The 22,815-nt window shown below is 44.3% G+C and overlaps 1 protein-coding gene and 1 pseudogene across 1 annotated transcript in view; both read left to right on the top strand.

Moving 5' to 3' along the window:
• Nucleotides 1-22,815, top strand: part of LOC126456837 (uncharacterized) — a 332,607-nt gene that overhangs the window by 46,137 nt on the left and 263,655 nt on the right. Inside the window, exon 2 of the mRNA XM_050092649.1 lies at nt 8,795-8,962. The gene's annotated coding sequence lies outside the window, so the exon portion shown is untranslated. The remainder of the gene's footprint in view (nt 1-8,794; nt 8,963-22,815) is intronic.
• Nucleotides 16,744-16,861, top strand: LOC126427020 (5S ribosomal RNA; annotated as a pseudogene).

The raw sequence follows: 22,815 nt of genomic DNA, 5'->3' as shown, positions 1-22,815 counted from the left end.
TCCTGTACGTACAAGTTGAAAAGAATTTTGGGCTACCCACATTTTATCCCACCTACCCTTATAATTTGAAATAGTGTATTCTAGTCGATATTGTCAAAAATGTTCAAATGTGTGTGAATTCCTAAGGGACCAAACTGCTGAGGTTATCGGTCCCTAGACTTACACACAACTTAAACTACCTCGCCCGCATCTCGTGGTCGTGCGGTAGCGTTCTCGCTTCCCATGCCCGGGTTCCCGGGTTAGATTCCCGGCGGGGTCAGGGATTTTCTCTGCTTCGTGATGGCTGGGTGTTGTGTGCTGTCCTTAGGTTAGTTAGGTTTAATTAGTTCTAAGTTCTAGGGGACTGATGACCATAGATGTTAAGTCCCATAGTGCTCAGAGCCAGCCATTAAACTACCTTATGCTAAGAATAACACACACACACCCATGCCAGAGGGAGGACTCGAACCTCCGGCGAGAGGGGCCTCGCAGTCCGTGACATGGCGCCTCAAACTGCGCGGCCGACATTGTCAAAAACTTACTCTAAAACTACAAATGCTATAAATTTACGTCTGTCTTTGTTCAGTCTATCTTCTACAATAAATTTCTGAGTCAGTATTGCCTCTCCTGTGCCCACATTTTATCGGAACACAAACTGACTTTACTCGAGGTCGGCTTCCGTCAATTTTTCCATTCCTCTGTAAGTTATTCACGTCAGTGTTATGCAACCATGAGTTATTGAAGTGATGTTTCGATGGTATGCACACCTATAATTAGCTGCCATCTTTGGAATTGGAACTATTATATTGTTCTAGAGTCTGAGGGTATTTCTGCCTGTCCCATTTATCTTGCACGCTGAGCGGAGTAGTTTTGTCATATCTGGCTCTTCCAAGAAGCTCAGTAATTCTGAAGAAACGTCGTCTACTCGTAGAACAGTGACTAAATCCTATATGTTTATACGGCAGATTTACTGAGTTATGGCCCGTACTTAACGCTTTCGTCCAAGTTACGAAAAAAGTTATTCTCCTTCCAGAGCAGCTACACTGGTGTTCGTTTTAACGCCCGCACTTCTCCTCGTAAGTCTGACAAGAAAATCAATGTATATTGGCCAATTAGAAGGCTTCATTCTCCCCATTAGGACATCTTCCTGTCCTTGTTTTGATATATAGGTGCCTGACGTTAAAGCCACACAGCTTCTAAATCGATACCAAACAGACCAGAATCAATAAACACAGGTGACTGGAAACAAAATAGTAACAGATTAGTCTTTATTCTGCAGAATAAAATATTGTACGGTTTATTTCTCTAATGTGCAGCACTAAGGAAGCAAGAAAAGCCGAATAAGATAGATTTTCTACTTTTAATACGCTCTATCCCCTGTAGTAATTTAGCGACGTCAGGCATCGCCTGCAGGGCGAAACAGCAACCGTAAGGAATAAAGTTGTGATGCAGCCGCAAGTCGCGTACAGCTTCCCATTATTATCAGTTTCGCTTGTCGGGCACGAGACATGGAAAATTACCATTCGTTGGAATGACATAAAATGAAATAATACCACAGATTAAGTCACAACATATTAACCAGCATGTAGTAGCAGACGGCTATATGTTAAATGTACAGGGTGATAAGTATTGAACTATATGAAATGAAATTGTAATAATTTCTGAACGGTTTACGGTAGGCCGTTCAAACTGCACGATTGGCCGCGGCGCATGATGGAAATTTTTATGTGAATATGGTTTGGTTTAGCGACTAAGCCCACTTTCTTTTCGAAGCGTTCGTCAATAAGCAAAATTGGCGCATTTGGGAGACTGAGAAATCTCTTCGGTCGCAACGGGTGACTGTCTAGTGTGCAATGTCCAGATACGGAATAATCGGTGCGGTATTCCTTGATGCCACGGTGACTACCGAACGGTACGTGAAGGTTTTGGTAGATGATTTCATCCCCATTATCCGAAGTGATCCTGATTTCGACAACATGTGGTTCATGCAAGACGGAGCTCGACCCCATCAAAGCAGGAGAGTGTTTGATGTCCTGGAGGAACACTTCGCTGACTGCATTCTGGCTCTGGGGTACCCAGAGCCCACTGGAATGGGCCTCGTTTGGCCGCCATATTCTCCGGATCTGAACACATGCGACTCCTTTTTGTGGGGCTGTATTAAAGACAAGGTGTACAGCAATAATCCCAACACCACTGCTGAGCTGAAAGCAGCCATTCAGGAGGTCGTCGACAGCATCGAAGTTCCGACACTTCAGCGGGTCATGCAGAAATTCTGCCCACATCATCGCCAATGATGGCAGGCGTATCGAACATGCCATAACCTAAATCCGAATATCTGTAGTGGCGTTTACAAGTTGAATAAAGTGTGTGCACGCCGTAGTTTGTAACTAATTTACCTTTTTTCATATAGTTCTATTATTGTCACCCTGTATGTGGCTGTGTACGGCGCAGACGCCAGAGATATATGAAATGGAGTCCGTTGACTGGGTTAGAGTGATCATAAACTCTACAGTCAGGTACGTTCCAAGACAAATCAGCAACTATCGTCTCTTGTTGGGCACGTCAGAGCCGTATCAATGGACGTTTTGATGGAAAACTATCTTGTTAAGCTCAATGTAATACTAGAAAAAAAAACTGTCCTTAAACGGTGGTAAATAACCGACGCTTTTACGTGTATTATCGTACTATCTCATACTTGCGCCACTTTGTTAATACCATTAGAATTAACGTCAAATACTTTTTTTCTTCTTAAACCTTTCAAAAATTGGCCTCTCGCACAACGATTCCATTCTGACAGGAGGTCATTTTAGAGCGCGCATGAACATATTGAAACATAAATTACATAAAAACTTTCATATCCAAGCAATACGGAAGTACTAAGACGAATAATGACGACACTGGCAACGTCGTGAGTACAATTTTCTTCAACGATCGACGGATGTGGCTCATTGTGATCATTATATGATGATGACTACACAAACGGGAACAGCTAGTTCCCATTACGGCAGTGAAAGACACAACGTTTATGAAACGTCAAATTATGTCAGCGTCGATGCCATGCAACAAATCCAATATTTACAAGTGGAGAGCAAGTACCAAGAACACACATTGTGGGCTGACAGAGTAATAATAAGTAATGAGGTAGTTTTGCGTCAAAGTGTACATAAATACGGATTTGGCTCGTCCAACAAGACACGGTTTTTCTTTGAATGAGTTAGTCGACTACAATATTATTGTACCTGGGAGTGAGCGCGCTTCGGTCGGCTAATGGTGAAATTTTTGTCGTGATATTTCACGAGGGAAAGCTGCATTACTTGAGAGTACATGCACGACTGTCTTGAAATCATTCACCATGCGATGTCTTTTCCTTAGGCACAACTCAAGTTGTTTAGTGCACCGACTGCTTCCGATGACGGCCACGGGAGGCCAAGTGCAGTAATATCGTGGTCGGGTAAAAGCTGAGCGTAGAGCTTACGATAACCGAAACACGGCCAACTTACGCCATTTTGTATCTTTCTGACGTCGGCGCCGCACACAATCAGATACATTTACCGCGTGATACTTCACTACTAAATAGGAATCTGTTGTTTTACTTGATTTTATTTTAGATTAAACTACATGGATCCAGAGACCTTTTCAGTTCACAAACATCTATGACGTATATACGCAGACTGAAGCGACGAATGAAAATTTGTACAAACGCGGGGATTCGAACTTGGGTTCCCTGCTCACAAGGGAGATGCGCTAATCACCACACCACCGTGCCACAGGAGTTTTGCACAACTGCACAGACGAACGTCCTCCCTCCTCAACGCAAATTCCCGTTCACGCCTCACCCCACTTGATATTTCTCCTAAACTCGAACATCATTGCTGAGGTTCTCCGACTGTATCGGAATAGCACCTCAGCATCGAAAGAATTGGGGGTGCGGCCCGGAACTGGGGCATAGTTACTTTAATCGGGTGAAAGTATATGGTTCCACAGACCTTTGCAAGTCTCAGACATTAGTCCGTGCAGTTATGGAAAGCCACTGTGCTAGGGTGGCGTGCCGGCCGGAGCGGCCGTGCGGTTCTAGGCGCTACAGTCTGAAACCGCACGACCGCTACGGTCGAAGGTTCGAACCCTGCCACGGGCATGTATGTGTGTGATGTCCTTAGGTTAGTTAGGTTTAAGTAGTTCTAAGTTCTAGGGGACTGATGACCGCAGCAGTTAAGTCCCATAGTGCTCAGAGCCATTTGAACCATTTAGGGTGGCGTAGCGGTTAGCGCATCCACCTAGTGAACAGAAGACGAAAGTTCGAATCCCAGCCTTGGTACAGATTTTCATTCATCGCTGCAGTCTGCATATATACATCATAGATGTTTAAGACTTGAAAATGTATCTGGAACCATATAGTTCCATCTTATTAAAGCACCTATGCCTGGGTTTCAGACAGAATCCCCATCTCGTTCTATGCTGAGGTGCTTTACCAATACAAGTGAAGAGCGTCTGAAATGCCGTTCGAGTTTATGGCGAATACCACGTGGGATGAGGTGTGAATGGAAAGTTTCACTGAGGGGGGAGGCGTGTCAGGGAAATCAGTGCAGTTGTGCAAAGCCACTGTGAAGTAGTGGCTAGCGCATTAGCTAGATAGCAGAAGACCTGTGTTCGAACCCCGGCCTTGGTACGAATTTTTATTCCTCGCTTCAGTCTGCATATACAGGGTGTTACAAAAAGGTACGGCCAAACTTTCAGGAAACATTCCTCACACACAAATAAAGAAAAGATGTTATGTGGACATGTGTCCGGAAACGCTTAATTTCCATGTTAGAGCTCATTTTAGTTTCGTGAGTATGTACTGTACTTCCTCGATTCTGTACCATGTACAGCGTGTGCAGGCACTATCAGCAGCTGATTGGCCTCCACGGGTACACTTCTGCGAATGGTTCATCCAACAATGTGTCAATCCTCATTTCAGTGCAAATGTTTTCTTTACGGATGAGGCTTCATTACAATGTGATCAAATTGTGAGTTTTCACAATCAACGAGAATCCGCACGCAATTGTGCAATCACGTCATCAACACAGATTTTCTATGAACGTTTGGGCAGGCATTGTTGGTGATGTCTTGATTGGGCCCCATGTTCTTCCACCTACGCTCAATGGAGCACGTTATCATGATTTCACACGGGATACTCTACCTGTGCTACTAGAACATGTGCCTTTACAAGTACGACACAACATGTGGTTCATGCAAGATGGAGCTCCTGCACATTACAGTCGAAGTGTTCGTACACTTCTCAACAACAGATTCGGTGACCGATGGATTGTTAGAGGCGGACCAATTCCATGGCCTCCACGCTCTCCTGACGTCACCCCTCTTGACTTTCATTTATGGGGGCATTTGAAAGCTCTTGTCTACGCAACCCCGGTACCAAATGTAGAGACTCTTCGCGCTCGTATTGTGGACCGCTGTGATACAATACGCCATTTTCCTGGGCTGCATCAGCGCATCAGGGATTCCATGCGACGGAGGGTGGATGCATGTATCCTCGCTAACAGAGGACAATTTGAACATTTCCTGTAACAAAGTGTTTGAAGTCACGCTGGTACGTTCTGTTGCTGTGTGTTTCCATTCCATGATTAATGTGATTTGAAGAGAAGTAATAAAATGAGCTCTAACATGGAAAGTAAGCGTTTCCGGACACATGTCCACATAACATGTTTTCTTTCTTTGTGAGTGAGGAATGTTTCCTGAAAGTTTGGCCGTACCTTTTTGTAACACCCTGTATACATCAGTTTATGCTGTTCTAATTTCTCACAGTTCTGGAGATGCTCGCCTCTTACGAACGAAATCAATAGTATAGGAACGTTGTATGCGACTTGTGGCTGGTCCACAACTTTATTCTTATTTATCCATCACCAAGCCTTCCTCATTAACGTCCGAAAATGACGAGAATCTTGCAATGAATCCATTTCACGTCTACTTTCCTACAGCCAGTTTTATGTCATCGTTTGACCTTAAATTGCTTCGGACTCCTACTCTTAGACATTTTACGATCGTCATTGATTCCAGTGATCGATAATTAATAAAGCAATCGAGCAGTAATGTCCTGCTTATTTACGCGAAATAAGCCGCATGTACTGTGTGGAGTGTCAATTGCCACGCCCTGCACCAAACCTCGATCCAATGCAGATGTCGAATACACGCGAGCATTCTTCGAGTATTATCTTAATACTGATGAAATCTTCATAAGTGCAACATTCATTCGTTAGAAACACAGATCAGTTTATCTTCAGACGTCACCGTGCACCTCGAGGGTATATTAAACACCACTTACGCATATATTCATTCATTCATTCTATCCTCATGATTAATACGAATATAGGACTGACAGGGAGACGGCACGACCATGGGGTCGGGGATTTGTCCGAAATTTTGTGTGGTGAAAGAGGACCCCTAACATCTCACGTGGTTAAAATATTAGGACGCACTACCCGAAAAATCCCGGGAAAAATCGATCTAAAGTTTCTTAGGTGCCGTATGAGAATGAAATGTTAGCGCACTGCCGAGCCGCCGTCTGTCTTAGATGTTTAGAGCTCGGTCTCTTACGCCAGAGGTCTCGGCTTCGATTCCGCCTCCGGCACTTTTTTTTCTTCTGTTTCATTTTCTTTTGTTATTCCACCAATTATTCAGAAAGTTTCCCAAACCTACATTATCTCTAACAAATTAGTTACATTATTGAATAAAAATTATTTTCTTTTTGTCCAACAACACAGTTCATGGCGGTGGGTTTTCCATTTTTCATTGTAAACTATATGAGCAGAAACATTGGGTTTTTAATCCGAATAACAAAGTCGATTGGGAAACATTCAATTTTTATACATATAATAATTATAAACAAGAACCGCAGTGGTAATTATCGTAAAAACAGACAAAGCAATAATTTTTGCAACATCTTTCGCAACATATAAAAGCGGATTTTTTACAATCACAGGGCGTTTGCAGTACATTTGTACAAAAAATGCCCCATTAACATTTACGAAAATATTTTGAGTTTATGATAATTTTGAGGCAAACCAGGAATATTGAATCATGTCTCGCAATACTGGTGACGATAATTGATGGTGAATTATAGAATGAATTTTATACAATCTTCCCGGGAATTAATTTCACGATCCTCCTGTAACAATGCGCTGCAATTTTGCAAGCAACAGAATAAAAAAAAAAGTGCGGGAGGAGGAATCGAACCCGAGACCTCTGGCTTAAGGGTCCGAGCGCCAACCATATTTTTTTCTTTGGTTTTTTTTTGTTAAATCTCATTTTGTTCACTTTTGTTCGTTGCATCTGCTCGGGGCGGACGTCGTAAGACATCCGTTTAAGTTCGTTGTTGATCTATTTACTCAGTTTTTTTATTACAGAGGGCAGCTAACCCTCTGACCGAACACGCTGAGCTACCGTGCCGGCGCCAAGTAGGCCAAACGGCGACTCGGCAACGGACTAACATTTTATTCTCATACGGCACCTAACAAGGGAACCTTCCCATCGCACCCCCCTCAGATTTAGTTATAAGTTGGCACAGTGGACAGGCCTTGAAAAACTGAACACAGATCAATCGAGAAAACAGGAAGAAGTTGTGTGGAACTATGGAAAAAATAAGTAAAATATACAAACTGAGTAGTCCATGTGCAAGATAAGCAACGAGAGGTCCTTGGTTCAAGTCTTCCTTGGGGTGAAAATTTTACTTTATTTATTTTCGCAAAGTTATGATCCGTCAGTTCGTTCAATGACGTCTCTGTTCACTGTAATAAGTTTAGTGTCTGTGTTTTGCGAGCGCACCGCAAAACCGTGCGATTAGTAGACGTAAGTACGTTCCTCTCCAATGGGAACCGAAAACATTTGATCGCAACGTCATAGGTCAACCGATTCCTCCACAGGAAAACACGTCTGATATATTCTATACGATACTGGTGACGGCATGTGCGTCACATGACAGGAATATGTTGTCGACCCACCTAACTTGTACACTTGGCGAATGGGTAGAAAGATTCTTCTACCTTGCTCGATTTAGGTTTTCTTGTGGATGCGATAATAACTCCCAAAAAAGTGATGAAAACATAACAGTTTGTCACATAAACTGCAACAAATGAATGCAACAGTTTCACAGCCACACAGTTTTCCCTGTGCTCTGTCAAAACATATGTTTTTAACGTTTTCAAATTTTTCCCTGTGTAGACCGTCAAATCCTGCATATGTCCAAGCAAATCTGAACATGTCCTGGAATTTTCGAGAGCGAATCTGATTGTGTGAGTGCCTGAACTTTGATAATTGTCACACGCCAATTGCTAGAAAATAAAAAAGTTAAAATTTTTACTCGAGGGAATACTTGAACCGAGGTCCTCTCGTACTGCAGTTGCTTACGCTAACCACGAGACCACGGCGGTCCTCAGATCACATTGTCCTTGATGTGGCTTATGTTACACATTGACTACTCAATTTGTATATTTTGCTTATTTTTTTCATAGTTCGACAAAACTTCTTCCTGTTTTCTCGATTGATCTGTGTTCAGTTTTTCAAGGCCTATCCACTGTGCCAACTTATAACTAAATCTGAGGGGGGTGCGATGGGGAGGTTCCCTTGTAAGAAACTTTGGATCGATTTTTCTCGGGATTTTCCGAGTAGTGCGTCCTAATACTTTAACCCACGTGAGGTGCTAGGGGTCCTCTTTCACCACACAAAATTTCGGACACATCCCAGACCCCCCACGGTCGTGCCGTCTCCTTGTGAGACTCTAGTGGTTCTTTTATTACCTTGGCTTCTCTGGAATTATGTGCAGGATCTGTTACGCCGGCCCCGCAGACAGGAGCACCGCCTGGCAGCCAGACCATTGGTCACTGGTAGCTTCGCCCGCCACGAAGCGCAGTACCTGTGTCCGGCAGCCGCAGCGGACTCCCCGTGGGCCCTAGCGGTCCCACCTGACTTGACCACACACACGCGCACGCACGTGAGTATTTACTGCTCTCAATGGAAAGTAATTTTGTAAAAATGTTACTGCATTACAGCACACAAACTTTAGCTTTAGCGCCCCTGACTTCTGCCACAGCTAGTACGCTTTCGCCCATTGGCCGAGAGCATTCTGAAGAATGATGGAGGCGAAGATCATTTAATAACTTTTACACGAAACACTATCGTTTTGGTTGAGAAAACAGTGGTTCATACGATTTCATACGAGTATATCTGCTAGATTTATGTGGAGGAAACTTTAAATTAGGGCATAATGTTCCAAAATTTTATTGTATCGAAGGTCCACCTCCTATGACAACTGTTTTTATAAAAACTCTGTGATATCACTCCACCTTTTTGCCGTTCTCAGTTGACACTTTTATTCAGTTCTATATAATTTAGGCACTTTTAAGTAATAAATATCGTGAAAAAATTAGGCCTAAAACAGTTTTTGTCGCCTGTTGTTTTTACCTTGATTCTTCTCCATTGTTAGGTCCTGTAGGACCCTCTTTACATTACTGTATATTGACAGCTTGTCATCTTGGTCGGCCGGTGTGGCCGTGCGGTTAAAGGCGCTTCAGTCTGGAACCGCGTGACCGCTACGGTCGCAGATTCGAATCCTGCCTCGGGCATGGATGTGTGTGATGTCCTTAGGTTAGTTAGGTTTAATTAGTTCTAAGTTCTAGGCGACTGATGACCTCAGAAGTTAAGTCGCATAGTGCTCAGAGCCATTTGAACCATTTTGTCATCTTGAATTAAGTGACGTTACTGTGTAGGGTAAGCTGTAGGGAATGACGGGTGATAACCAGTATCTACAACAGCCAAAAGAGAACAATAAGACTGGAAGTGCAAGACGGAAGTGCTCGGATTAAAAAGGGTGTAAGGTTGAGATGTAGTCTTTCCTACTTTTCAGTCCTATCTCGAAGAAGTAACGGTGGAAACAAAAGAAAGGTTCAAGAATGGGATTAAAATTCAAGATGAAAGGATGGGTTTCGCTGATAACATTGCTGTCCTCAGTGAAAGTGAAGAAAAGTGAAGGATACGTAGAATGGAATGAACAATTCGATGAGTACAGAATATGGATTGAGAGTAAATCGAAGAAAGTCGAAATTAATGAGAAGTATCAGAAATGAGAAAACCGAGAAACCTAACACCAGAATTGGAGACGACGAAGTAGATGAAGTTAAGGAATTCTGCTACCTAGGTGGCAAAATAACTCACGACGGACGGTGCAAGGAGGACATTTAAAGCGGGCTAGAAGTGGCAAAAAGGGCATTCCTCGCCAAGAGAATGTACGTCTGGAGTACAGCATCGTATGGTAGCGAAGCATGGACTGTGAGAAAACCGGAACAGAAGAGAATAGAGTTATTTGAGACATGGTGCTACAGAAGAGTGCTACAAATAAGGTGGAATGATGAGTTAAGAAATGAGGAGGTTGTCTGCAGAATCGGCGAGGAAAGGAGCAATTCGATCATAGGCAATGAAAACTTCTTAACTTCCTCCGTATGTGAAGACCTCGTCATTTCAATAACCAGTAACTCCATTATCAAAGATTGATTTGAAAGTTCATGGATTTCTGTAAACTGTCATTGTCTGGGTTTCTACTAAATAGTTAGACTTTTAGCAACTTTATCTGTATCTCTTTTTGTGACATGGCAAGACAGCCAAGCCATTAGGAGGAAGCCGAAAGGCACGCGTTTAGCTCACGCAGGATGGCGTGAGGTCTGGAACAGGTCAGGGATATGAGACTAGCAAAAATAGTACGTATCTGTTGGAATACTTAACTTTAATCCATAATTGGTGAACATCGGTCTGACGGTACATGCATCACAAGATAAATAGCAAATGATAATGGCGCCTTGCTAGGTCGTAGCAAATGACGTAGCTGAAGGCTATGCTAACTATCGTCTCGGCAATTGAGAGCGTAATTTGTCAGTGAACCATCGCTAGCAAAGTCGGCTGTACAACTGGGGCGAGTGCTAGGAAGTCTCTCTAGACCTGCCGTGTGGCGGCGCTCGGTCTGAAATCACTGATAGTGGCGACACGCGGGTCCGACGTATACTAACGAACCGCGGCCGATTTAAAGGCTACCACCTAGCAAGTGTGGTGTCTGGCGGTGACACAACATCTCTTAACATATTTTTTAAGAAAATGTTTTGGCTTCTCTTGTAAAATTTATCAAAACGCAGTATGAGGTTTTCATTGCCTACTGTGGATATGGAAAACACTGACAAGAAGAAGTGAAAGGATGATAGGACATCTCTTAAAATTTCAGCGAATGACGTCCATGATACTGAGAGGGTTCTGTAGAGGGTAAAAACTGTAGAGGAAGACAGAGATTGGAATGCATCCAGAATATAATTGAGGATGTATGTTGTAAGTGCTACTCTGAGATGAAAAGGTTGGCATAGGAGAGGAATTCGTGGTGGACCGCATGAAAGCAGCCAGAAGACTGATAGCAAGAAAACTGTGAGTCGATTGGAGAGTTGGCAGATCATTTTATCTATAAATATCTATAATCAGGCGGACTCGAAATCCAGCAAATTTTGTCTCCAAATGCGGCTACTGCTAGAGCTTCGAAATCAAATTATAAATGTTACAAAGTTTTCTTTAAAAAATGTTCAAATGTGTGTGAATTCCTAAGGGACCAAACTGCCGAGGTCATCGTCCCCTAGACTTACAATTTCACGATCAGTTTCTCCATAATGCGTGACAACTAGTTGCAGTAATCACGAAGACCAAATCTGAATTGGTCAGTAGGTGCACTGCAGTTACTTTGTAAAGTTTAACTTTTCATTATGTGCACAGGTCTGTATGCAGATGCATTTGGCATAGGAGTCTAAAAGGTAAATGGCGAAACGGTTTTCTCGGCCGCTTTTCGAAGTCGCTTCAAACCCGTAGAGCTTCTCATTTCAGACCGATACGCCACTGGCCACGACTGTTTCAGGAACGGACCGGAGAGCCATGCGGCGGTAGCAGCTCACAAGAGGATCGTACGTACTTACCCTCACCGACTTGATTCGTATTAATAGGGTGTGTAGATGATGGCTAGGACATCAACATACAGGGCTATTACAAATGATTGAAGCGATTTCATAAATTCACTGTAGCTCCATTCATTGACATATGGTCACGACACACTACAGATACGTAGAAAAACTCATAAAGTTTTGTTCGGCTGAAGCCGCACTTCAGGTTTCTGCCGCCAGAGCGCTCGAGAGCGCAGTGAGACAAAATGGCGACAGGAGCCGAGAAAGCGCGTGTCGTGCTTGAAATGCACTCACATCAGTCAGTCATAACAGTGCAACGACACTTCAGGACGAAGTTCAACAAAGATCCACCAACTGTTAACTCCATTCGGCGATGGTATGCGCAGTTTAAAGCTTCTGGATGCCTCTGTAAGGGGAAATCAACGGGTTGGCCTGCAGTGAGCGAAGAAACGGTTGAACGCGTGCGTGCAAGTTTCACGCGTAGCCCGCGGAAGTCGACGAATAAAAGCAAGCAGGGAGCTAAACGTACCACAGCCGACGGTTTGGAAAATCTTACGGAAAAGGCTAAAGCAGAAGCCGTACCGTTTACAATTGCTACAAGGCCTGACACCCGATGACAAAGTCAAACGCTTTGAATTTTCGGCGCGGTGGAGATCATGATCAGCAATGCATGTCATGGCCTCCACGCTCTTCCGACTTAACCCCATGCGATTTCTTTCTGTGGGGTTATGTGAAAGATTCAGTGTTTAAACCTCCTATACCAAGCAACGTGCCAGAACTGCGAGCTCGCATCAACGATGCTTTCGAACTCATTGATGGGAACATGCTGCGCCGAGTGTGGGAGGAACTTGATTATCGGCTTGATGTCTGCCGAATCACTAAAGGGGCACATATCGAACATTTGTGAATGCCTAAAAAAACTTTTTGAGTTTTTGTATGTGTGTGTAAAGCATTGTGAAAATATGTCAAATAATAAAGTTATTGTAGAGCTGTGAAATCGCTTCAATCATTTGTAATAACCCTGTATGTAAAAACGAAGGACCAAAAATCATTCAAATGGCTCTAAGAACTGAGGTCATCAGTCCCCTAGAACTTAGAACTACTTAAACCTAACCAAACTAAGGACATCACACACAACCACGCCCGAGGCAGGATTCGAACCTTCGACCATAGCAGTCGCGCGGTTCCGGACTGAAACGCCTAGAACCGCTCAGCCACCGCGGCCGGCAACGAAGGACCAACTGTCAATAGTTTTTGACAAAATCGAGTTTGAAAGTTTGGGCAAGCATCTACACTGATGTGTGATGGCGGGTAGCTAAGGAGTCCGTAGCCGACCGAGGAAGCGCTTGGTTTCATAAGATGGAGTACTCTGGATTGAATCTCGCTGTCGCTACTGCCTTCCTTTTCTTCGTTCTCACGTAATTTTAATAGCAGGTATATTATCATTGTGCAAATTATCAGCATGTAAGGAATTATTTGTTGATGACAAAATCTGAAAATTCGATTTTTTTCCCAACATTTAGGAAGCAGTTTTCCATTATAATCGGATCCCTGCAGGTACATTTCAACTTACCATGAGCCTCTTTTACCGGTATAGGTTCAGGCTCACCGTATGAACCCATTTTTCCGGTAATCCTGCGGTTAGTTTTGACCCGCCAGAAGTAGCGGCATGTACACAAGCAACTTTTGGTTGCTGGAGGGAGAAGGGGAACGGCGTTTACAAACACGAAAAATACTTCATTCTTCTGTTAGCCCCCGAGGTAGTTACAAGTCAACGCCCCAAGATGTCTGATTTTACAAGTAAATGTATTGTACTTTGCAAGAGAAGTGAACCTGATTGTGAAACCGAATCGCTTTACAGTGAATTTTCAAGAGTACGATTAAAAACGGCACTTCTGTACAGTAAACAGCGCCTTCTCCAAAACAATCTCATCGCGTCAAAGCCTTATGCAGTAATAACACAAGGATACACGGAAATTGGAGAAGAGATATTTCACAGAATTTTCGAAATGCTCGCGGGGAGACATCTCGTGGTACAAGACCAACTAATTGCCCACCAAGACATCGATGAACAGGGTGTTGTTGAAGAAACTGAGGAAGTCGCTTCACATTCGTTAGACGATTACGAGGCCGAAGAGAAGCAGTCGTAAATGGCCAGCGATTACGTTCCGCAGCATTACAAGATTACGGTCGCCAATCTGGCGAGAGAGCTTCCAGCATGGGGTTTGGCCAGTCTTCGTAGAGGGGAGCTGCGCGCATCAAAAGCGTGAAAGGTTTGAAAACATGGAAAGAACATAAAAATGTGGAACAAGGCATGAACAACTCAAAACAATTGATTCGTGGATCTATGACCGTTTCATAGAAGCTCAAGAATGTAATCGGCAGGTGACGACGAGAAACCTGCAGCAATGGGCTCTTGCTGATGCTAGTCAATTTCCTGATTTAAATTTTCAAGCTTCTGACTCGTGGGTCGTGCTCTTCAGACAAAGGCAAGAGGGTGTACCAACGTGCAGTATGGAAGTAATTCCTCCAAAATGTACTCCGTTGATGCAGTCCTGCGTTGTTTATTTCTACAGGCAGATGAAAAACCTTATAAAGCGACTTCAAAATTGCTCGTACGTAATGAAACACAACAGAGAGAGAGAGAGAGAGAGAGTATCAAGAGAAGGTTGCATAAAATTTCAATCAATCGTACACAATCAGTTGTCTGTCCCAATATTTGGTGATTTGGTCAGAATGCGTAGTACGCCGCGTAGCTGAGTGATGATCGAGAACCGTTTATTAACGTAAACCAAGTTTGTTTTGCCGTAGAAATATTGAAAAAAACAACCATGCTCATCTAAAAACTCGGCGTTCATTACGTGTACTATGTGCCATAATAGCGATTGCTTTACATGTTTCTACGATCGGTATCATCCTGATTCGTGCAGTGCTCCATACGTGTCATAAATGTAGATACAATAATGTCAGGAAAAATACTGTATTGATGTGATTCAAAATGGTCGTGTATACTCAGGCCACGGTTTTCCGATCGTGAAGGGCCGGCCGGAGTGGCCGAGCAGTTAAAGGCGCTACAGTCTGGAACCGCACGACCGCTACGGTCGCAGGTTCGAATCCTGCCTCGGGCATGGATGTGTGAGATGTCCTTAGAGTAGTTAGGTTTAAGTAGTTCTAAGTTCTAGGGGACTTATGACCACAGCAGTTGAGTCCCATAGTGCTCAGAGCCATTTTGAGCCAATCGTGAAGGGCCCAACTGATATGGTCAAGAGCCTACGAGAAGCGCTGCACGCGATGTCGTGGTGTTAGCAAAGGCACTCGCGTGGGGCGTCTGCTTCCATAGCCCATTAACGCCAAATTTCGCCACTCTGCCTTAACGGAGACGTTCGTCCCATCTCCGACATTGATTACTGCGGTTATGTCACGCAGTGTTGCTTGTCTGGTAGCACTGACAGCTCTAAACAAATGCCGCTGCTCTCGGTCGTTAAGTACAGGCAATCGGCCACTGTGTTGTTTGTGAGGTGAGGTGACGCGTGCAATTTGACATTCTTGGAACTCTCTTGACACTGCGGAGCTCATAATATTGAACTGTCAAACTATTCCTGAAAGTGAATGTCCCATGCGTCTAGCCCTAACTGCCATTACACGTTCGAAGACTCTTAATTTCCGTCGTGCGGCCACGATCGCATGGGAAACTTTTTCACATGAATTACCCGAGTACAAGTGACAGGTGCCACAACGCACTGTCCTTATAAACATTATGTACGCCTTACCACCGCCGTCTGTATATGTGCAAATCGCTATCCCATGACTTTTGTCACCTCACTGTATAATTATAATTAAAAATCGATGCTTCACGGTATCCTTCTTGGAATAGATCAGTTAAGCCATGAGTAGATTTCGCTTCCTGTACCTTCGAAACACTATGTTTCTGTGACGCAGTGAAAGCGATACGCGCTGGAGGATTTGGAGGCCATTTCTCCGCGTCGCATTGTGCGGGAGTAGTTAAGTAATTTCCGGGCAGACGCCTGGGCTGTCGTGGCCTGGCTGTGCCCTCCCCCCCTCGTTCCGCCTCTGTTTGGCGGGCCGTGCCTATGCGGCTGCCAAGGTAGGGGCGCGCGTCGTAAAAGCCGGCAGCGCCGCCGCACACAACCGCCCGCGCTCTCTGATTTATGCAGCCGCGCCGTAGCTGTGAGCGAGTTCTTTGTTTTCGCCGCTTTGCCTTTAGGTGGCTGCTGTACCGCTACAGCTTCAAAAAAAAAAAATAAAATAAAAAAAAAACCGCTACTCAAGACAAGGGCGTTCGCAGAATATAGGATTGCCCCCACGGCTCTGTACTAGCACCTTTGTTTTTCAGTGTGAGGCAAAGACGCGAAAGTTGCAGCAACGACAGACTAACTGTTGAAAAGTAGGGCATGGATGAATAAATCACGGAACTACAAAAAGTTTGAAACATCGCTGTTGCGGGCCCACATTCTGAAGATCGGATTCATGTAGCTCTCCTCGCTAGCCTGTCGTGTGTAAGCCTCATCAACTTTGCGTAACAGCTACAACACACATCCTTTTGAATCTGCTTGCTGTAGTCAAATGTCGTTCTCGCTCTAGAGTTCCTACCCCTTGCATTACTAAACTAACGTTTCCTTGATGCCTTAGGATATGTCTTCTCATTTGATCTCTTAACCTGTGAAGTTTTCCATAAGTTTATTTTCATCCTAATTCGGTTCTGTACCTCCAATTGGTTACTCAGTCTACCCACCTAATCTTCAGCGTTTTTCTACAGCTCCACATTTCAAAGGGCAACGGCCTTACCGCAGTGGATACACCGGTTCCCGTCAGATCACCAAAGTTAAGCGCTGTCGGGCGTGGCCGGCACTTGGATGGGTGACCATCCGGGCCGCTATGGGCTGTTGCCATTTTTCGGGGTGCACTCAGCCTCGTGATGGCAACTGAGGAGCTACTCGACCGAATAGTAGCGGCCTCGGTCAAAATAAACCATCGTAGCGACCGGGAGAACGGTGTGCTGACCACACGCCCCTCCTATCCACATCTTCATATGAGGACGACACGGCGGTCGGATGGTCCCGATGGGCCACTTGTGGCCTGATGACGGAGTGGTTTTCTTCCACATTTCAAAAGATACGTATATGCAGACTGAAGCAACGAATGGCAAAAAATTTCATTCGTCGCTTCAGTCTGCATATATACATCGCAGATGTTTGAGACCCCAAAAAATCTCCGGAACCATATAGTCTCATTTGATTCAAGGCCCTACGCCTGGGTTTCAGGCAGGATCTCCCATTTCGTTCAGTACCGAGGTAGTATTCCAGTACAATTGGAGAGCTTCTGCCTATTCGAGTTTAGGGGGAATAACAAGTGAGCAGAGGCACGAATCGGAATTTCGGTTGAGGAAGGCATGCTAAGGAATTCCGCGCAGTGGTGCACACCCACTGTGTCGGATTGGCGTAGAGGTTAGAGAATCTGCCTAGCGAGCAGGAGACCCGTGATCGAATCCAGGCGTTGGGCCGGCCATTGTGGCCGAGCGGTTCTAGGCGCTTCAGTCCGGAGCCGCGCTGCTGCTACGGTAGCAGGTTCGAATCCTGCCTTGGGCATGGATGTGTGTGGTGTCCTTAGGTTAGTTAGGTTTAAGTAGTTCTAAGTAGGCACTGATGACCTCAGACGTTAAGTCCCATAGTGCTCAGAGCCATTTGAACCAGGCGTTGGTAAAAATTTTCGTTTGTCATTTCGGTCTGCATACATACATCATGGATGTTTAAGACATGAAATGCTCTCTGGAATCATGTACGCGTAGTTCCATTTGACATTTCAAAAGCTTCTGCAGGTATTCGCTTCTTGTCAGTACTGTTGAAAATTCCTAGTCTGCTGGTTAAATTGTGAATTAATGTCAGCCCATGGTCAATTCATACATGTAGTGGAAGTGGACTCCAATCTCCCCAGTTAATGAAACCAAATCTTAGGGATGCAAGACGAGCGAGTGCAGTGCTTGTTGACATCATACAATAACAAGTAAAACCAAATCGTATTGATATCAGAAGAACGAGTGCAAAGCTTGTTGCTTTCACAAAATAATAAGTAATTTATCCTTGTATTTGGCTACTGTGCACAAAGATAATGCCGACACAGTGAAGCTAACAAACTGGGTATATAATAGGTTACATGTACTATATTACAGTTAAAGCAATTACAACCCTCGGTCACAAAATGTAAGTCTTTTGACCAGGTTTCGACACTTCTATGAGTGCTTTCATCAGCAATTAAATATTCAAATTGGCCTATAATATAAATACAAAATTACGGGAAATTTTTTTTATATAAAAGTGTAAGTAGTGGCTAACAGTACAGGAAAGGAAAGAAACAGTACCTACAAGTCACGTAGAAGATAAATATCAAGCGAGAAAGGCTTTAGTCACAAAAATTTAAAAAAGAATACATGGAACGCGAGCCACTATGGGCTGCTCATACTTATAAAGCCACAGGTAGCAACAGACTGATGCGCCCGAGTTAGCAATTGCGGGCAGGTGAGCATTGCACCAAGAGTGCCATCTAGCAGCCGTAAATATAAATAGGCTACTTACAAGGGAACCTCCTTATCGCACCCCCCTCAGATTTAGTTATAAGTTGGCACAGTGGATGGGCCTTGAAAAACTGAACACAGATCAATCGAGAAAACAGGAAGAAGTTGTGTGGAACTATGAAAAAAATAAGCAAAATATACAAACTGAGTAGTCCATGTGCAACATAGGCAATGTCAAGGTTATTACGAGCGCAGGAGCGCCGTGGTCCCATGCTTAGCGTGAGCAGCTGCGGAACTAGAGGTACTTGGTTCAAGTCTTCCCTCGAGTGAAAAGTTTAATTTTTTATTTTCAGACAATTATTATCTGTCCGTCCGTCCGTCCGATGCGAGATAACTGCGCCGTAGTATGGGGACGTTACACCTAAACAAACATCGAAACACACTTTTTTTGGGAGTGATTATCACATCCACAAGGAAACCTAAATCGGGCAAGATAGAAGAATCTTTTTACCCATTCGCCAAGTATACAAGTTAGGTGGGTCGGCAAGATATTCCTGTCATGTGACGCACATGCCGTCACCAGTGTCGTATATAATATATCAGACGTGTTTTCCTGTGGAGGAATCGGTTGACCTATGACCTTGCGTTCAAATGTTTTCGGTTCCCATTGGAGGGGCACGTCCTTTCGTCTACTAATCGCACGGTTTTGCGACCGCACGGTTTTGCGGTGCGGTCGCAAAACACAGACACTAAACTTATTACAGTGAACAGAGACAGCAATGAACGAACGGACAGATCATAACTTTGCGAAGATAAATAAAGTTAATTGCTCACTCGAGGGAAGACTTGAACCAAGGACCTCTCGTTCTACAGCTGCTCACGCTAACCACGGGACCACGGCGCTCCGAAGCTCACATTATCCTTGATGTTGCTTATCTTGCCCATGGACTACTCAGTTTGTATATTTTGCTTATTTTTTTCATAGTTCCAAACAACTTCTTCCTATTTTCTCGAATGATCTGTGTTCAGTTTTTCAAGGCCTATCCACTGTGCCAACTTACAACTAAATCTGAGGGGGGTGCGATGGGAAGGTTCCCTTGTTAACATTTAAAACATAGACAGCTGAATATTAAAGTGAACAGTATTTAGTGCAGGAACTAACAGGCAAAGTTTTATTGGACAGCAGCAGACATTGTAACTTAATTGTTTAGGTAAAAGCATAGGAATACAGTTTGAAGGCTGAAAGCTGACTAACGGTACTGTTAATGGCCACCCCCTGTAGCTGAGTGATCCGAGATGACTGGGTGTTGTGTCGTCTTCATCATCATCATTCATCCCCCTTATAAAACCGGCACAGTAGCTCAGCGTGTTCTCTCAGGGAGGCGGTGGCCCTCTGTAATAAAAAAACTGAATAAAGGAATCAACGATCAGCTTGAACGGATGTCATGTAACGTCCGCCTAGACCAACCGCAACGAGCAACACGGAACAAAATAAAGAAAGAAAATAATAATGAAGTGAGCGCGACAGAATATCAATCCTAAGGGCCCGGGTTCAATTCCTGGCTGGGTCGGAGATTTTCTCCGCTCAGGTGCTGAGTATTGTGTTGTCCTAATCATCATCATTTCATCCCCATCGAGACGCAGGTCGCCGAAGTGGCGTTAAATCGAAAGACTTGCACCCGGCGAACGGTCTACCCGACGGGAGGTCCTAGTCATTCTACAGTATTGTTAATCAGTTTTCAGTCTTCAAACTGTATATCTAAGCTTTTACATAAAAAAGAAGTTACCATCTCTGCTGCTGTCAAATAAAACTTTGCCTGTTAGTTCATGTACTAAATACTGTTCATCTTAACATTCAGCTGTCTATATTTTAAATGTTAAGTAACCTACTTATATTTTCGGCTACCAGATGGCTCTCTTGGTGTAATGTTCACCTGCCCGCAGTTGCCAACACAGGCGCCTCAGTCCTTTAAAACTTTAACACAGATGTATGTTTAATGTCTCACCTAACCAGGAATAATTGTCGGACACGTTAAACGATCTTCAAATTTAAGTCAAGTATTCGTATAACAGAAGTTTGGTTCCTCTGAATTTTTCAAGCAAGTAACAACAGATTAATAGAGCAAAGTTATCCAAATATTCAAATAAACTGATCAACTGAGACTTTAACACTGTGGCACCCTCCATCGGTAATGCTGGAATTCAGTATGGTGTTGGTCCAACCTTAGCCTTGATGACAGCTTACACTCTCGTAGGCATACGTTCAATCAGGCGCTGGAAGGTTTCTTGGGGAATGGCAGCCCATTCTTCACGAAGTGCTGCGCTGAGGACAGATATCGATGTCGGTCGATGAGGCCTGGCACGAGGTTGGCGTTCCAAAACATCCCAAAGGTGTTCCATAGGATTCAGGTCAGGACTCTGGGCAGGCCAGTCCATTACAGGGATGTTATTGTCGTGTAACCACTCCGCCACAGACCGTGCATTATGAACAGGTGCTCGATCGCGTTTAAAGATGTAATCGCCATTCTCGAATTGCTCTTCAACAGTGGAAAGCAAGAATGTGCTTAAAACATCAGTGTAGGCCTGTGCTGTGACAGTGCGACTGCTAAACAAGAAGGGATGCATGCACCTCCATGAAAAACACGACCACACCATAACACCACCGCCTCCGAATTTTACTGTTGGCTCTACACAAGCTGGCAGATGACGTTCACCGGGCATTGGCCATATCCACACCCTGTCATCACATCACCACATTGTGTACCGTCATTCGTCACTCCACACATTTCTCCACTGTTCAATTGTCTAATGTTTACTCTCCTTACACCAAGCGAGGCGTCGTTTGGCATTTACTGGTGTGATGTGTAGCTTATGAGCAGCAGCTCGACCGTGAAATCCAAGTTTTCTCACCTCCCGCCTAACTGTCATAGTACTTGCAGTGGATCCTGATGCAGTTCCTATGTGATGGTCTGGATTTATGTCTGCCTATTGCACATTACGAACCTCTTGAACTCTCGGCGGTCTCTGTCAGTCCACAGACGAGGTCGGCCTGTACGCTTTTGTGCTGTACGTGTCCCTTCACGTTTCCACTTCACTATCACATCGGAAACAGCGGACCTAGGGATGTTTAATAGTGTGGAAATCTCGCGTACAGACGTATGACACAAGTGACACCCAATCAGCTGACCGCGTTTGAAGTCCGTGAGTTCCGCTGAGCGCCCTATTCTGTCCTCTCACAATGTCTAATGACTACTGAGGACGCTGATATGGAGTACCTGGCAGTAGGTGGCAGCACAATGAACCTAATATGAAAAATATTTGTTTTTGGGGAGGGGGGTGTCCGGATACTTTTGATCACATAGTGTACGTTGTCAGCTTCCCGGACAGTAGACCCGCCACTTCTCGTTCAAGCAGGCCCTCTATTAGCATTCGAGTGAAACCCCTGCTAGTCCTCCCACTAAGGAAAAATTTCTGGCAGTATCGGGCATTGAAACCGGCTCCTCCTTGTCACTCAGAGTATCTGTCACGAAGAAACAATTACCGTAACGTCATAGCTGAAAAACTGCAGCGTGCAGCAAGTGTGGAGGTTTGTTTTCCTCCCTGCATGGAGCGGTGCTAGCAGCTGGACGGAGCCACTCCGTCGCGATTGCTTAATAATGGCGCAGGGCCCCGACGCTCTGGTCTTCCAAGAGGTGTCCTTCAGCTCCATCTGTGACAATTTACATCTAATCACGCAGCCTTGAATGCCTCGTCGTTCTCATTCACTAGATAGCTCTCAGCGCTTCTAACCGTGGCTGCTGTACGACTGCTGTCACTGTTTAGCTTTAGATGCAGTAAAATGTTACATCAGCACATTTCTTAGGCAAAACCACGTTTAAAATGGAAAGTGAATCTCGATATAGAAGTACTTCAACACTTATGTTTACGAGTGATATCTTGAAGATAAAAAAAAATGCAACACAAGCCTCTTTATCGCATCGAACATTTACTGGACATAATCTAGAGGTCAAAACGTGCACAATGTCCTGCATCGGCAACACTTTCTCGATTATGGACAGCTACAGGGGCAGCTAGGTTCAGTACTTCTGCAGGGACATCTAACTACTTGTTGGTCCTTGCCACGTGGAGCTGCTGCACTACAGCGGACAGAATGAGGTCTGACACGATGTTGGGAGGTAGCCCATGACTTTTGTCACCTCATTGTAGTTTCTGAGGCTGTACGTCTGGAGCACAGCATTGTTGCGAGAGTAACAGGAACTGTGGGGAAATCGGAAAAGAAGAAAGTGGAAATGTTTGAGATGTGGTGCAACATAATAGTATTGAAAACTATGCGGA

Source organism: Schistocerca serialis, chromosome 1, assembly GCF_023864345.2.
Source record: "Schistocerca serialis cubense isolate TAMUIC-IGC-003099 chromosome 1, iqSchSeri2.2, whole genome shotgun sequence".
NCBI lineage: Eukaryota > Metazoa > Arthropoda > Insecta > Orthoptera > Acrididae > Schistocerca > Schistocerca serialis.
Note: the sequence above shows the minus strand (reverse complement) of the source record. Positions and strands in the feature narration are given on the sequence as shown.